General features: G+C 47.6%; 1 protein-coding gene across 6 annotated transcripts in view; it reads left to right on the forward strand.

Moving 5' to 3' along the window:
• The window catches only part of ATCSA-1 (Transducin/WD40 repeat-like superfamily protein), a 69,252-nt gene that overhangs the window by 37,761 nt on the left and 14,370 nt on the right, over nt 1-17,121 (forward strand). The gene's annotated exons all lie outside the window — the stretch shown is intronic.

Raw genomic sequence — 17,121 nt, forward strand, 5'->3', positions numbered from 1 at the left:
CACAGGGTCTGTTGGAGGTCAACATCTCATGTCACCTTAGAGAGAGAGGGCCTTGATTGTGGGTGTGCCCGCCCAGTGAGTGAGGCTAGGGTAGAGAGTGAGGGCCTCTGTTGTGGGTGTGCCCATCCCCGTGAGAGTAGGTTAGTCTGGCCTTTGAGTGCCTCATGTGATGCCATGCAGGCCATGGAGGTACCCCGGGAGGGTGCAGGTTTGTGTGAGCAGGTGTGTCTCACCTTGCTGCCCTTAGGCGCCTTCTATGAGCCCCTATTTGTGGGCTGTAGAGCAGTGGGTGGGCCGACCTGCAGGTCGCCTGCAGGTCGGCCACCTTGGCTAGCTCTAGCCCTTGTTTTGGGGAGGTGTGTGCCCTCATTTAGGGCCTGGACAGCCCTATATAGCAGGCTGTAGGTGTCGGCCCCTAGGGCAGAGGGTCGGCCCTCATGAGCTGGCTGGTTGGTGCCCCGGGAGCACGAGGGAATGGATGACTGCTCCACTACCCTGCTCCTCAAGTGATGCTGTGGGCTGGCTCTGCACCTATGCTAGGCTCCACAAGATGCACTGTTGGAAGGAATGTTTGAGCTCCAGAAGATGGGAAATGAGGGGAGAGGGGAGGCACAATATATAGCCCAGCCCCCCCCCCCCCCCCCCCCCCAATCGGCCAGCATAGGCTGTTGAGCTGTATGTTCCGAGCTCTCGAGCAGCCCGTTGTTTCGGTGGTTTTCCCCGCAGTTGTAGCGGGGTTTTCTCCAGAGATCACTCGTAGTTCTCTTGTGCCTTTCTCTCTCCTTTCTCTCCTTCTATGTGTGTGTGTGTGTGTGTGTGTGTGTGTGTGTGTGTGAGGCGTGCTCTCTCTCTCTCTCTGTCTGTTTAGCTCATTTCCACTGCACTTCTCAGAGGGTCCTCACAGAACATGTGGTTAGCATCAAGGGATGTGCCCAGCTCTTCCATCTTTATCTCCAGCTTAGGGCTTCATCTTCCGAGATGAAGTTGTTTGTAGCCCCTAGATCAAACAATATGAGTGCTTGCTGGTCTCTTATCTTGCCCCAAGAAAGCAACAACTCTCTTTCCTCTGGATTTGTCATTTTGCCCAAAACATCTGGAATTCCTCCAGCCATTGGCTTTTGCTGTCTTGGTGGCTTTCTCTGTTCGTTAGAACCCGAAGGTTTCTCGGGGCATTAGGCAGCCACATGCCCTTCTTTTTCACACCTGAAACATTTCCCCTCGTGAAAAATGCTCGGGGGAAAACTGAGGTTTACCTTTGAAAGGTTTTGATGCTTAGTTTCTCCTCGGCTTCTAAGGCTGAGATTCCCTTTTTTGAGCCTTGGGAAACTTCTTTTTCTCAGACTCAGGTGTGGCTGGATTTTTTCTTATCTGCTGTCCCGGCAAGAAGAGAAGGCACTGTGGTGGGATTTTGCATACGCATTAAGCTTACCACAGTGGCTGCATGCATAATGTCTTGTATGCCCTTATGTTGCTGGGTATTAACCATATCCTGTATCTTTGGAGTGAGACCAGACCTGTATTTTCTTACCCAGGTCCTCTTTGAGACCTTCTTGAAGGGAGTAATCTGCAAGTATGCATCCCAAAATTTCTGATTATAGGCCTCTACTGTATCTCCTGCATTTATATGCAAACTGTCCCAGGCAACAAGGAAATGGTCCCTGAATTGCTTAGGCATGAACTATTTGTAAAAGGCTTTTTTGAAGCCTTTCCACTTCCTTGGAGCAGTACCAGCTGTGGTCTGTGTGCTCCACCATGCACTAGCGGTCGTTGTCAGTGTCAATTAACCATGCTCAGCTTGGAGGACTCAAAAAATCTTCATGTGCCAAAAGCTGCATCAAACTGCCTAATGAACTGCATGCCTAACCATACTGGCCAAGCAAACCTGACCGAATTCCCACCTCCTTTGAATTCCTTGGTCTTTGCTTTCTTAGATGACTTCTTCTTTTTCTTATGCTTAGGCTTCGATGACCTAGAAGAAGAAGACGATGATGAGGATGAAGAGGTAGAGCTGGAAGCAGCAGAAGAACTTGAAGAGCCATGGTAAGGTGCCTTTTTCTTCTTGGAAGGTGTACTCTCTTCCTAGCTACCTGCTTTCCTCTTTTTGCTGTCCTCATTTCAAGGTTTCTTACCCTTTTTGGAAATATCATCTGCAAGAAGAACATGAACTGTATTCAAGGTTTTCCCACCTTCTTTGAATTCCTTGGTCTTTGCTTTCTTAGATGACTTCTTCTTCTTCTTATGCATGGGCTTTGATGACCCAGAAGAAGAAGACAATGATGAGGATGAAGAGGTAGAGCTGGAAGAAGAAGAAGAACTTGAAGAACCATGGTAAGGTGCCTTTTTCTTCTTGGAAGGTGTACTCTTCCTAGCTACCTGCTTTCCTCTTTTTGCTGTCCTCATTTCAAGGTTTCTTACTCTTCTTGGAAATATCATCTGCAAGAAGAACATGAACTATATTCAAGGTTTTCTTTTTGGCTATCACTTTCTGGTTGGCTCCAGAAGATACTCTCTGCTGCTCTTCCTCTGCATGAGGATTTATGAGCCTGTGAAACAATGGATCCCTCCTAGCTTCCATAAGCTGTGCCAGTAATGTCTGTAGGTTGCCTCAGTCTTTGACTGCACACTCTGCTCTTGCATGACCTGGTCATCCCTGGCACTCTCCTCATGGGAGGGCATGGCATCCTGCTGTGAAGCCATTCTCTGCAAACTTAACCTGAAATTTTTAAATTCTCACACAGAGTGTATGTAACCAATTTACTCAGCCTGCCTTTTTAAAATGAAAAATACCTCAACAAGAGGTGTATTGCATTCACAACTTAGTCTAGACTGGTCACGCTATAACCTCAAAACTGTGTGCCCCTTTTCTAATAACACTTAGAATGCATCTGGTGCCTTTTTTTTTCTGCACAAGGCATGCATTTCCTTTACTTCTGCAAATCTTTGACTTACTGATGTCTTCGGCTGTTTTCTGACAGGCAGAAACTGTTTGTGAGAGGTAACCCCCTTTTTTTTTTGGGTGGGTGGGGTAATTGGCTGGCTAACTGGTTACAGTTTGGTTATGCTAACCAGATTGGTCTGGTTGAGCCAGACTAACTTGACCTTTAACACCAAGGTTAAGCACCCTTGCTACTTGTGGTAGAGGATTCCCATCGACGGGGAAGCTCCTATTATGCCAGCAACATACTGCCACGTGTACTATGCACTGCCATGTCATCAACTGTGTGTCAGGTCGCCATGTCATCTGCTAGCACAAGGAGTTCCATGGCTGTGCGACGTCTCTACATCCTGAAATTCATCGCTGTTGCCAAGATATTGACGTGTGATGCCCGTGCTCATGGTTGCATGTAATCACGCAGAATACAAGCCAAATACCCCATGAAGAAAAATTTTCACGCTTCGATTTGTAATCACGTCGTTGGTACTCTATTGCCCTTGTTCAGAGCATTGCCTGGCCAAAAGTGAATTCCCAGAGATTCTTCACGTATCTTGTGGTCAAATTGCCCACATAAGCGATTTCTTCAACGAGATGTTCCCTTCCTGGTCGGTTCACGTATGTTGAATCTTCGACCATCACTACGCTAGAAAGGTAGTGAGACCTAGGATTTGATACCAATGAAATTCTCTCTCGAGAAATTGAAACCATTACTCCACACACAACCTTCATAATTCAGCATATCATTTTTCATTTCAATCTCTCTCTCTCTCTCTCTCTCTCTCTCTCTCTCTCTCTCTCTCTCCCCCTTGGTTTGATGATGAGTGTGAGAGATGCAAGCCCACCTCACATGGGAGCGAGCCTTGGGTCAATTGACGTCATATGAGGCACAATGGATCTTTCAACGGTTGATACAGTGCAAGAGACAAGAGCCTTCCTCACACACAGGATGGATGAGATCATCAGATCATTTCGAGGAGGAGACTCGACCATTGGATGGGGACTTCTTTCGGAGGGGAAGCCACCCATTCCCATTACGGATCTGGGAGTATGGCACACTTATGCATGCTCCCTAAATGATGTCCCGAGGCAAACACCGCCAAACATGGCCTCTATGCCCAAGCCCACTACCTGCCATCTATTCACTACACAGAATGTGCGGGTTGCACTTCGCCGGCTCCACAACTTGAAAGCACAAGATCATGAGGGCCTACAGATAGAGCATTTCACACATTGGCAGGAGGGTCTAGCCCCGATTCTTGCACAGATGTTTAACCTTGTAGTTTGTCATGGCTTCCCACTAGCATGGAGCACCACCAGTATCGTACCGATACACAAAGAAGGAGACCTCATGGACACTTGGAACTACCGCACCCTCATGATTGGCCACACATTGGCCAAGATCTATGGATCGGTACTAGAGAGGGAGATCAGCAGTCATACAGAGGCATGGGCAGCGAGATCTAGGGCAGGCAGGATTCAGGATGCAGCACTCTACTCTAAACCACATTTTCACTCTGAGGGTTGTCATTAAGGAGGCGAGGTCCAGACATCAGAAAGTCTACACATGTTTCGTAGACTTTCTGAAGGGGGAGTGAAGGGGGAAGAAGAGCAAGAGAGTGAGAGTGAGAGAGAGACACTTAAGTGCGGGTGTGAAAGAATGATGAGCCACACCACAAACTCACTTGTGTTTTATTAGGATTAGGTTTACCCTATGACTGTCTTAAGACAGTCATAGGTGTCCTATCTTTTAATGAAGGGTTGGCAATGTGCCTTTACCCCAACAACCTCCCACCTAAAGGCCAATGTGCCTAAAGGGGAGAAAAGAATAAAAATTACAGCAATATACAGTTACTGTATACAAGACCATAAAGTAAGAATGGTCTCATCCTAATCCCATGATGTGGCGGCAATGTGCAAACCGCTCTGTAGGCAAGCTCTTAGTGAGCAAATCTGCAGGATTATCATCAGTATGCACTTTCACAAGCTCAAGTCGCTTGTCTTCCAGTACCTCCCTGATGAAATGATATTTCACTTCTATGTGCTTGGTCTTCTGATGAAAGACCGGATTCTTTGCCAACATGATAGCACTCTGACTATCACAATGCAAAACTGGCATATCTCCTGTAATGCCCAAATCTCCCACCAGCCGAGTAAGCCATATTGCTTCCTTGCAGGCCTCAGTGGCTGCAACATATTCAGCTTCTGTGGTTGACAGTGCAACGCATTTCTGCAACGGAGACACCCATGATATAGCACCTCCTGCAAATGTGAAAATATAACCGGTAGTAGACTTCCGGTTATCTGCATTTCCTGCATAGTCTGAATCTGTAAAACCATGCACCAATGCATCCTGCCTACCATAGCATATGCACAAGTCTTTGATACCTTTGAGATACCTCAAGACACCTTTCACTGCTTCCCAGTGCCGCTTGCCTGGATTTGCCATGTACCTGCTGATGACTCCCACCGCAAAAGCAATATCCGGACGAGTGGCAACCATGGCATACATCAAAGATCCAACTGCAGATGCATACGGAACCTTGGCCATTTCAGCCTTATCATCATCTGATCTGGGGCTGTCCTTACTACTGAGTTTTAAATGTGGAGGCAACGGGGTACTAATGGACTTCCCTCCCTCCATTTTAAACCTCTGCAGTACTTTGTCAATGTACTCTTTCTGTGACAGAAACAAAAGTCCCTTGGACCTGTCACGAGTAATACGCATGCCAAGAATATGATTTGCATCACCCAAGTCTTTCATGTCAAAAGACTTATGCAGTTGTTTCTTCAAAGCACTAATCTCATGCTGAGATTTACTGGCAATAAGCATGTCATCCACATATAGAATGAGCAGCATCAAACTGCCATCCTTTGCCCGTTTGGTGTACAAGCAATGATCGGTCTCACACCTATGATACCCTTGGGACTGCATGAAGGCATCAAACTTCTTGTACCATTCCCTTGGCGCCTGCTTGAGTCCATACAAGCTCCTCTTGAGCTTACACACAAGCTGCTCTTTCCCTTTAACAGCATATCCCTCTGGCTGACTCATATAGATCTCATCATGGAGATCTCCATGAAGAAAGGCTGTCTTCACATCCATCTGACATAAATCCATGTCGTCATGAGCAACAAGAGCCAACACTGCTCTCAAAGTAGTCATCTTGACTACAGGGGAAAAGATCTCATCAAAGTCAATGCCCTTCTCCTGCTTAAATCCCTTGGCAACCAATCTGGCCCTATACCTAGGTAAAGCATTTGAATCCACTTTGACTTTGTAAACCCACTTGCATGGCAAAACCTTTCTGCCTGCAGGTAACTGCACCAAGTCCCATGTATCATTCTGAAGTAGGGAGTCCATTTCTGACTGCATGGCTTTCTCCCACTTCTTTTTCTCTGTTCTTCCCATAGCTTCCTTGAAGCTGGAAGGCTCACCACAATCTGTCAGCATGATAAAATCAGCCACATTATTGGCTCCTGGAACAAACCTGGCAGGAGGCCGTTGTGCACGGGTGCTCCTCCTAACAAAATGTTCCGGATTAGGCTGCTGTCCAGCCTGTTCTTCATGCATGACGGGTGGCTGTACCACCATATCTGGCTGATCTACAGCCCCATCTGTTGGCATATCCAGTGGTGCATCATTGGCAAAATTATCTGGCTGATTTTCAGCCTGTATACCCTCTTGAACAGGGTTATCTGCAGCAGCCTGCTGCTGCATATAAATGGGCATTCTTTGCTGTCCAACATCATCATAAATAACCCTCCTGTATTCCACAGGTGCACGGGTTCCTTGTGTACACTATCTTCTTTAAAGATGACATCATTGCTGCGTATAATCTTCCGTTTAACGGGATCCCATAACCTGTACCCCATTTCACCTTCGTCACCATAACCCATAAAGATGCATCTGATAGACTTTGGATCCAGTTTGGTGCGTAGTTCTTTGCGTACATGAGCAAAGCACTTGCAGCCAAATACACGTAAGTGCTTATATGAAGATGGCTTGCCAGACCACACCTCCTCTGGCACTTTCAACTCCAAAGCCTTGTTTGGCGACCTGTTAATAATGTGAACTGCTGTTTGCACGGCTTCTGCCCAAAAGCCATGGGGTAATGCAGCATAAGACAACATACATCGAACCTTCTCCTGAATAGTTTGATTCATATGCTCACTTGCACCATTTTGAGATGCATTATGAGGGGCTGTGAGTTCCTGTTTGATGCCCTTAGCTTGGCAAAACTGCACAAAAGCATGTGACACATACTCACCCCCATTATCGGATCTGAGGCATTTCAGCCTGCGACCTGTCCGATTCTCAACCTGAACGACAAACTTCTTGAAAGCATCTAAGGCATCTCCCTTATGCTTCAAGAAATAGACCCACACCTTACGTGTGGCATCATCAATGAAAGTAATAAAATATTTTGCACCCCCTAGTGATAACTGTGGCATCTCACACAAATCAGTGTGCACTAGATCAAGTGGTGCTCTATTCTGGGGAGTTCTCCTCTTATGAGGAGTGACAGAGTGCTTGCCAAATATACAATGATCACAAGTAGGCAAATCTGAAAAAGAAAGAGGCGGCAGATAACCCAAACGTGACAGTTCTTGCATTCCTTTAACAGACATGTGTCCCAACCGGCTATGCCACAATGAAACCTTTGGCAGCTCGGTTATGGCAACAACATGATTACCCACACTGGAAACATAAAGAGGGTACAAGGTATCACTCTTAAACCCTCAGCCACTACAGTCTGGCCATCAGTAATCACCCATTTGGAATCCCCAAATGTGGTGTGGTAACCACTGTCATCCAATAAGCCAGTGCTAATCAGATTTTTCTTGATTTGCGGCACATGGCGAACACCATCAAGCATAAATGACCGTCCATCAGGAAATACTATCTGTATACTGCCAATCCCTGCAATCTGACATGCATAGTTGTTCCCAAGATGAACAACTCCATGAGTACCTGTGTAGGAAGTAAACCACTTCCTATGAGGAGTAACATGAAAAGAGGCACCTGAATCCAAGAGCCAGGTGTGCATGTCATGGCCATCAATAACCAAAGCATGTGCTATTACAGCAGAAGAGCATAAAACATCATGTATGTCACTGTCACTGTCCTCTGCTGCAACATTCACTGCATCCAAGTCATCTGCCTTGGCCTTGCCTTTGCCTTTGCTTGCATTTCCTGCATCCTTTGTTTCAGCCTTCTTGGCTTTCTGATCCCGTATGAACTTGAAGCACTTAGACTTCACATGTCCCTTCTTGCCACAATAAAAGCATTCAATGTCCTTTTTGCCACGGGACTGACTGCGGGATTTGGACTTACTAGCAGATCTCCCCTTCTGCTGAGTCCTGCCTCTGTCCTGTACCTGCAAAGCATTTGAAGACTTGCTGCCCGCATTATTCTTCCTGCTCATCTCCTCCATAAGGAGGGAGCTCTCTACATCAGCATAAATAAGAGTGGCATTCGAGTTTGACAGGGTGGTCTTGAAAGTGTCCCAACTCTCGGGGAGGGTACACAGCAAGAAAGTAGCCTTGAACTCCTCATCAAGGTTCAACCCCTGTGCAATCAGCTGTGTAAAGATGGCATTGAACTCACTCAAGTGTGAGGTCATAGCTGTACCTTCCTTCATGCGAAGATCGACCAGCTTCTTCAGCCAATAAATCTTACTGGCTGAGCTCTTTTGGGCATACAATTCTTCTAGTCTTTGCCATAGACCATAAGAGGTCTTTTCAGCCTGTACATTGAACACAAGAGTGTCTGAAATAGTGAGCATGATAGCTGCCCTCGCGGACAAATCAAGCTCTTCCCAGTCATCAGCTGCCATGCCAGATGGCTTGACACCCTTCACCCTTATGGGCTTAGCAATCTTCTTTAACAGAAGTACATTCAAGCACTGTTCTGCCCATAATGCATAGTTGTGTGCTCCTTCCAGTTTCTTTATGTTCAGAATTGAAGAATCACTTCCCCCTGATGCCATATCAGATGAGGAAAGTACCTGACTCCCTGGAAGTAAAAAGACTGAATAAAAATTCGGATTTCTCAGAAAAACCTGCTCTATTCAAGAGCCAGAAGCACTCTCAATGGTGCTGTTTTTACTGTCAGGAAAATCTGCAGCAAAACAGTAAATGACCCTGCAAATACTGTACCTTCTGACACACTGTACTGTGCTCAAAGAGGCATAAAAACAGTAATTTCAGACTGCTGCAGCTGCTCAACAAGTGCTTAACAGTGCATAATCATCTGACAAACCACAAACACTGCTGTAAACACTGCTGTACTGACTGTACTGATCACTTCTCCCACCTCAGATGAGGTATTGCACCGAGTTAAATTGCAGAAACCACTTGGCAAACTCCCAAAAAAAAATGACACTTCAGCCTGTCACAAAACCTGCAACAGTAAATGGGATAAATCCCAAGCAATCACCCTTATACCAAGGGGAGAAAATGCATCTGAAGATCTCTGTCGGTAACCCAAGTGCTATCAAACAAAGTCTGGGCAAAAGCCCCTTGATCTGACACCTGAATCAAGTGGAGAACACCTCAACACTGAGGTAGCATGCAATATGAGAATCTCTCTGACACTTTTACCTGACAATGTGCAATGCATAGACTGCCCCTGTGTACTCAGTAACAACACAAATCACAACGGATAAACACCAAGAAGAAAATCTTTTGAGCACTGTCAACGATGGGCAGTTAGGGACCGAGTAAACTCGATGCGCCCTGAACAAGCGTGGCTCAACTGAGATTTTCAAAGTGCGTACAAAGAATGTGACTTGCAACAAATGTCACCAAATGCACTGCGGAAACAAAGCAAATGTGTGCTCCCTGGCTACACACTGCCTCAAGGCATATACTGCAAACACGTCCAGGCAAAAGCCCTTTGAAATGGTCACCCAAAACTGAGAATTGCACTCAGTAAATGCATAGAAGCTTCTGCAAAACAAGCATCTAACCTTCCTGAAAGACAAGTAACTGCGCAAACACCACCACTGTGGCACAAGTCACCTCAAGCGTGAGTGACACGAGAGTACCTGCTGTACCTCAACAAATGCACAGTATACAGCTGAAATGCTTCAGGAATGCATTAGGAATGCTTCATGTACTGCGCGTACATGCATGTATCATGCACAAAACAGAGTGCTTCAGCACTATTCCTCTTCCAAAAAAAAATTTGTGTGCCTGCTGTACTTTTCTGTACCTGCAGAGTACCTGCTGTACTTTCTGTCCCTGCAGTAGGCACGCTTCCCCAAAAAAAGACTGTCGAGTCTTTTCAGCGAAAAAAAAATCGAATGCCCTGATGGAACTCCCTGCAGGTGTGGTGAAGGCGTCGTCCGTACAGTTGTACGGCAGTCCGTACGACTGTACGGCAGTCCGTACGACTGCCTTGAAGTAGCTGCGCCGCTGCGCGACGCTGCTTAGCAGCTATGCAGCTGCGCTGCAACTGTAGCAGCTGCTGTGCAGCTGATGCAGCTCCGCCCTGCTGCGTACAGCAGCTGATGTACAGCCGCGACTCGCGTCGTCGCCCGTGCCCACGCCACAGCCTGCGCCCACGCCCGCGCCCGTGACCACGCCCCAGCCCGCGCCTGCGCTGTCGCCCTGCAGCCCGCCTTCACCCTGATCTGCTGCGCCGCCTGCACACTGGTCTGCTGCCCTGCAGGCGAAATGCGCCGCCGCAGTCCGTCCGTACGACTGTACGGACGACGTACGGTCGTACGGCGCTGTCCGTACGTCCGTACGGAAAGGGTAGACTAGGGAGTTCAGGGAATGGGTAGACTAGGGAGTGGAGGGGAATGGCTCTAATACCAGTTGAAGGGGGAGTGAAGGGGGAAGAAGAGCAAGAGAGTGAGAGTGAGAGAGAGACACTCAAGTGCGGGTGTGAAAGAATGATGAGCCACACCACAAACTCACTTGTGTTTTATTAGGATTAGGTTTACCCTATGACTGTCTTAAGACAGTCATAGGTGTCCTATCTTTTAATGAAGGGTTGGCAATGTGCCTTTACCCCAACACTTTCGACACTGTCCCACGATCCCGTATGATCAGGAGAGTACAGGAGATGCCGATTCTAGAGATGCTGATCTGGGGTGTGATGAGCTTATATGAGTCAGTCAGAGGTAAGGTCCATGCTTCAGGCTGTCTATCGGATTGGGTTGAGAGCACAATTGGGGTGAAGCAGGGCTGCCTTCTCTTACCGACTCTCTTTGGACTCTATATCGATGAGATCACATCCTTCATAGATGGCTTGCGAGGGTTCATTACTGGGTGATCTCCTCATATAGATATTGTTATACGTTGATGATATAGTCCTTATATCCTCTTCAGCGGACGGGCTGCAGAGAGATCTGGAGGCCTTAGAGGTGTTCTACAGAGAGAGAGACCTGATGGTTAACCTTGGGAAAAGTAACAGTGATTCGCCGACTTAGTTTCACTTATTGTGGCAAGCCAATGGAGATAGTGCAGTCGTACACATATTTGGGAGCAGTCTTCATAGGACCCATCTTCACGATGACCCATGCAGCCCAGGCACGGCTCACATGAGGGCATAGTGCTTTGGTTGGACTAGACGACAGTGCTTCTAGGCGCACTTTCAGGATCCAGTGATGAAGGGTTGGCTTTTTGACACACTGGTGCGACCGACTGCCATGTATGTAGCACCCTTCTGGGGATGTGATCTCCTGAGGACAGACTGGAAGTGTTTCGAGCAGCTACAAGTGACGATGGGATCCAGGATGATCCGATGTAAGCCCTTAGTCCCACATGAGATAGTATAGGCAGAGTTCGCCATGACACTGCTCCAGGTTGATGCCATCTTTTAGACAGTGATTTTCATCCATAGAGTCTGGGACTTACCCCACTAGAGACTTCCAAGGTTGGTCCTAGAGTCATCTAGACGGCTAGTAGAGAGCTGGGCAGACACATGGTATGCATGCATATCTACATGGCTTGCCAGGCATGGTATCTAGATGGACAGGCTTCCCCCCTTTCAGTATAGCATGGATGTGCCTCTTGAGTCGATCCCACGAGATGAGATCAACCGTATCATACGGTTAGACCTCCTCCAGCTTCATTCATCCTGGACTTGGGGGGGGGGGGAGGGCCAAGAGCTCCCCACCAAGACCATTGAGGATTGCCATTGGTCAGATGCGGGTTTCGTCCCATCAATTGAGGATCGAGACAGGGAGAGCAGCAGGTATATCTAGAGAGCAGCGGGTTTGCATGCTATGTACGCCAGGGGCGGTTAATACAGAGGAGCATTTTCTTTGTGTTGCCGAACTTACTATGAGATCTGGGGGCGTTACCACTGTCTCTACCTGGAGGGGAATTGGTGTCAGCTCTTTATCATGAGTGATCCATTTTCTACCGCGACCACTTCTTGAGAGTATCAGAGGAGGGATTCATCATCAGATCCCAGTATCTCGACGACAGAGGAGTTTCCCATGCATTGAGGATTGCCATTGGTCAGATGCGGGTTTCGTCCCATCAATTGAGGATCGAGACAGGGAGAGCGGCAGGTATACCTAGAGAGCAGCGGGTTTGCATGCTATGTACGCCGGGGGCGGTTAATATAGAGGAGCATTTTCTTTGTGTTGCCGAATTTACTATGAGATCCGAGGGTGAGGAGAATGGCGTCGGCTCTCTATCACGAGTGATCCATTTTCATGACCAGATCTGTATCGGGCTCTTTCTGATGGAGATGCGTCGGCACAGGGAGACACTACTGCAACAGATCAGAGTGCAACAGGGGATGGCCAGACCACCATAGGACATAGAGGATGACCAGGCACAGCGACGCGTCACAGACTTCTGTACATTTGAGTTAGCAGGACACAATGGTGGACTGGAGGAGGAGCTAGTCGGCATGAGAGCAAGTCTGGATTAGCAGCCGACACGGTACCACTGAGAGAGGGACACAGAGACCACATGCGCGATAGAGAGTCACAATACACTCTAATGAGGTCTGACCTATCACAACTTTCCTAAGGAGGGACCGATAGAGATGAGGGGTCACTCTAGACATAGCTTAGAGAAAGAGGAGACCGTGTCCCCCACCGTAGTGTGAGACAGCTCGACAGACACAAATACGAGATATCTTCGCAACCCACCAAAGAGCCATCACTGTGCTAGGCTTCGGTTTTTGATTTTGTTTATGAGTCCCAGCTCCGAGTTTGACTTGTTTTTCAGGCTGTACCTAATATTGGATAGATTGCTCCGGTCCACTATGCTATTGCAGTTGACTATTTCTATTCATGATTATGATTTTGTTAGCATAGATTAGTACTTAGCAAGGGCCCTAGCGCGCGCTTTACTTCAGCCCACTGAGGCTTGTCTGAGTTCACTTTTCTATATACCTTTGTCCCATAGGCCCACGAGGTCTCCCATGGACATTAATACATCTCTCTCTCTCTCTCTCTCTCTCTCTCTCTCTCTCTCTCTCTCTCTCTGTGTCTCTCTCTGTCTTTGTCTCTATCTCTCTCTCTCACTCAAATCTGGTTTGATTATGCACGCACACTTTATGACATCCCAAATCAGCCAGTCCCTAACCTCTCACACATGCCTCATTCCACATCCTGCACCCTCTTCACTAGAGGAGGGGTATGGCTGAGCGAAGGATCATGAGGGGCTATGCACTGAGTTCATTGCATATGGGATTAGCCCACGAGGCCTCCCATGGACATTAATACATCTGTATGTGTGTGTGTGTGTGTGTCTCTCTCTCTCTCTCTCTCTGTCTTTGTCTCTATCTCTCTCTCTCACTCAAATCTGGTTTGATTATGCACGCACACTTTATGACATCCCAAATCAGCCAGTCCCTAACCTCTCACACATGCCTCGTCCCACATCCTACACCCTCTTCACTAGAGGAGGGGTAAAGGATGCCGTAATGAAACTTCATAATGGCCGATTGAAGGATCATGAGGGGCCATGCACTGAGTTCATTGCATATGGGATTAACCTCCTAGCCCCGATCTTAGCAAAGCTTTTTAATGAAGCGGTTTGTTTGGGATTTCCACACACTTGGACCATTAACACTATCTCACCTATCCACAAGGCAGGGGATCCCATGAGCCCAGAGAACTATAGGACCATTATGATTGGACGTGTCATGTCCAAGATTTATGCATTAGTACTTGACTCCGAGGTTAGCAGACTTGCAAAGTGTCAAGGACTTAGAGCAGCAGGACAGGCTGGATTCCGGCATGATCATGGAACCATGGACCACATTCTCACGCTCAGATGTATCATCGAGGAGGCGATGTCACGGAAACAGAGGGTTTATTGTTGCTTTGTTGATTTTCGCAAGGCATTTGACACGGTTCCAAGAGCCCGCCTCATAGGGCGCCTACAGGACTTGGGTTATGACCAGGAGATCATTTGGGCTGTCGTGGCACTTAACGAAAGAGTTTTTGGCAGAGTTCGGGCATGATCCGGGTGGACAGACGAGATCATGAGCACCATCGGGGTCAAACAAGGGTGTCCTTTGTCGCCTACCTTGTTTGGCCTCTACATTGATGAGCTTGAGACAGTGATGCAGACACAGGGGGGTGTAGGTTGCTCTCTTGCGGGCGCGCTGATCCAGATTTTGCTCTCTTGTCTTCCTCAGCAGAGGGGCTTCAAAGACACCTAGACGCACTATAGTCCTTTTGTAATCTCATGATTTGAAGGTCAACCTGGGTCATACCATGGTCATGATCTTCAATACATCTCGAGCCATCATGCGTCAGGAGCAGTTCACATTTGCGAGGTCATCGGTTGAGATAGTTTTATCATACACTTATCTTGGGGTTATCTTCTCTGGACCCAGCTTCACTATGAGACCTGTGATGCAGGCACGCTTGAGTAGAGGATATGCTTCATTGGCTAGACTAGAGAGAGAGTGCTTCCGCTGGCACTTTTAGGATCCACGCACCAAGGGGTTGCTTTTTGACTCCTTGGCTCGTCCAGCGGGGATGTACGGCAGTCCTTGTTGGAGGCGAGACTTGTCGGATACAGAGTGGGCCCGTGTGGAGCGGCTACAGGTTCTCTTGTTATCATGGATGATTCGTGGTAAGTCATCCATTTCTCACCAGATCATTCAGGCTAAGTTTGGATCACCCTCTTTACAGCTAGATGCTGCATTTCAGGTCATCACATATCTGTACCGAGTTAGGGAATATGGGGATTATACCTCGGGGCGTAGCAGGCTACCATGGATAGCTCTATCCTCTTCTATGGCACTTACGGCAAGAGGAGACCAGAGGTGCTGGTATGCACGTACAGACAGATGGTTTGAGCGATTGGGGCTTCACATGGATAGACTACCTTTCTTCTAGTATAGCATGGATGCTCCGTTGTCTCCCCTCTTATCACACGAGGTCAACCAGGTTATTGGTGAGGATCTTCTACAGCTACACACATTTCGGACCTGGTTGGGACCGAGTGAACTTTCAGTGAAGCTTAGCTTCTACAGAGATCACTTCTTACATATCACAGCGGAGGGTTTCATTGACCCACCAAGATACACACAGATTCACCTACCCCACTCGTTGAGGATCTCTCTTGGGCAGTTCCGGGTCTCTTCACACAGAGTCCGCATCGAGAGCGGCAGAGCAAAGCGACTACCTAGGGAGAGGGGCATATGCACACTGTGTGACATGCAGGAGGTTGAGACAGAGGAGCATTTCATCTTTAGGTGTCCTGTGTACTATGAGATCCGAGGACGTTTCCACTGCCTCTTCAGGGATAGTTACAAGATTTTGGCCTGTTTCCTCTCCTACCCAGACCAGCGGTGTTTGGCAGGTTTCATTCATGAGAAGGCACTTAGACACTGGGAGAGGATACTTCGAGCACGGAGACAGGAGGAGACTTCTTCCTCGGTTGATCCCTCTCAGAGCTCTATCACGGAGTTCTTTCAGATAGATCACATGGACCCCCACGAGATGAGGCCTTGACATTACCGTGACCCGGAGCCTGTGACCCGACAGCTTAGACAGCGGGTCGACACACATATCACACTCAGGGACATCCCCTCCTTTAGAGTCGGAGCCCGACCGACGGGGGTCACAGTAGCCCTGGTTAGACGCAGAGCTACGACTAAGAGACGTGCCAGGACCGCACCTTTGAGTGGCCGACAACACTCTATTTCTGACTTCATGCCTCCACTGCTCCATCCATGCTGATATCTTGCTGTTGTTGATGATGATGATGATACTGATGATGATGCTGAGACTGATATATAGTCGACCATCGACATGACTATGTTGTACTTAGGACTTGGTACTGTTATTCTGCATTTTTGCATTTTGCATTGGTATGGATGCCCGTTTAGTAGCTTCACTACCACAGCTTGTTGTATTAGGATTTTCACTGTCTCATAGACCAATTGGTCTTTCGAAGACTTTAATAAACTTTCTTTCTTTCTTTCTTTCTCTCGTAGTCGCCCATCCATTGCCGCTAGCCTGCAGCGCTGCCTAGCTCCCGCAACATGTCTAACAGTAGGGGGCGTCTTCCAACCCAGCCTCAAGTTGAGCTTGGTCACGCGGTTGATCTCCGGATCGCTCGCTGCGCTCCATAACGCTTGGGTTTTCGACCCCTCTTGATGCCCGCAACAATTAATTGAAGCGCATAACCATGGCACCCATTAATTGTTAGCGCTTTGCATGCAATTAATAATGTGTGGACTAATCCTAGTCATTGTGGGCGTCCCCACCAAGCAAACATGTGCACATAACATAGAACAATTTCTCTAGTCGACTGAGGTCAACCCTCTTGATCATAATTAAGGGACTTGACCGACAGTCGAAGCGCCTTAATTATGGCCAAGTCTCTCCAACTGAAGTTGGCACATCTTGGTTAACCGAGGTTAACCCTCTTGGTGTAGGCCAAGTCTAGTTGACCGAAGTCAACACTTTCTGATCGAAGTCAGTGCTATGGTTCTTTGGTTAATCGTAGTTAACCATCTTGGCCTAAGCCAAGTCTTCTTAATCAGGGTTAGTAGGCTTACTTAACTAGAGTTAAGTATCTTTGACCGTAGTCAATACTTTGACCAATAAAGATAACTTTTTGAACATAATTAAATAAATGAAGAACTCTTTAATTATGATAAAATAAATGGTCAACGGGAACTTTGACTTGGGAGTATCTACAACTTGGTGACAGCTACCTCATGCCTAGGAGCAAGTTTCATTGTT

Source organism: Dipteris shenzhenensis, chromosome 11 (genome assembly GCF_047967505.1).
Source record: "Dipteris shenzhenensis isolate YYH24624 ecotype China chromosome 11, Dip_SZ_1.0, whole genome shotgun sequence".
Lineage (NCBI taxonomy): Eukaryota > Viridiplantae > Streptophyta > Polypodiopsida > Gleicheniales > Dipteridaceae > Dipteris > Dipteris shenzhenensis.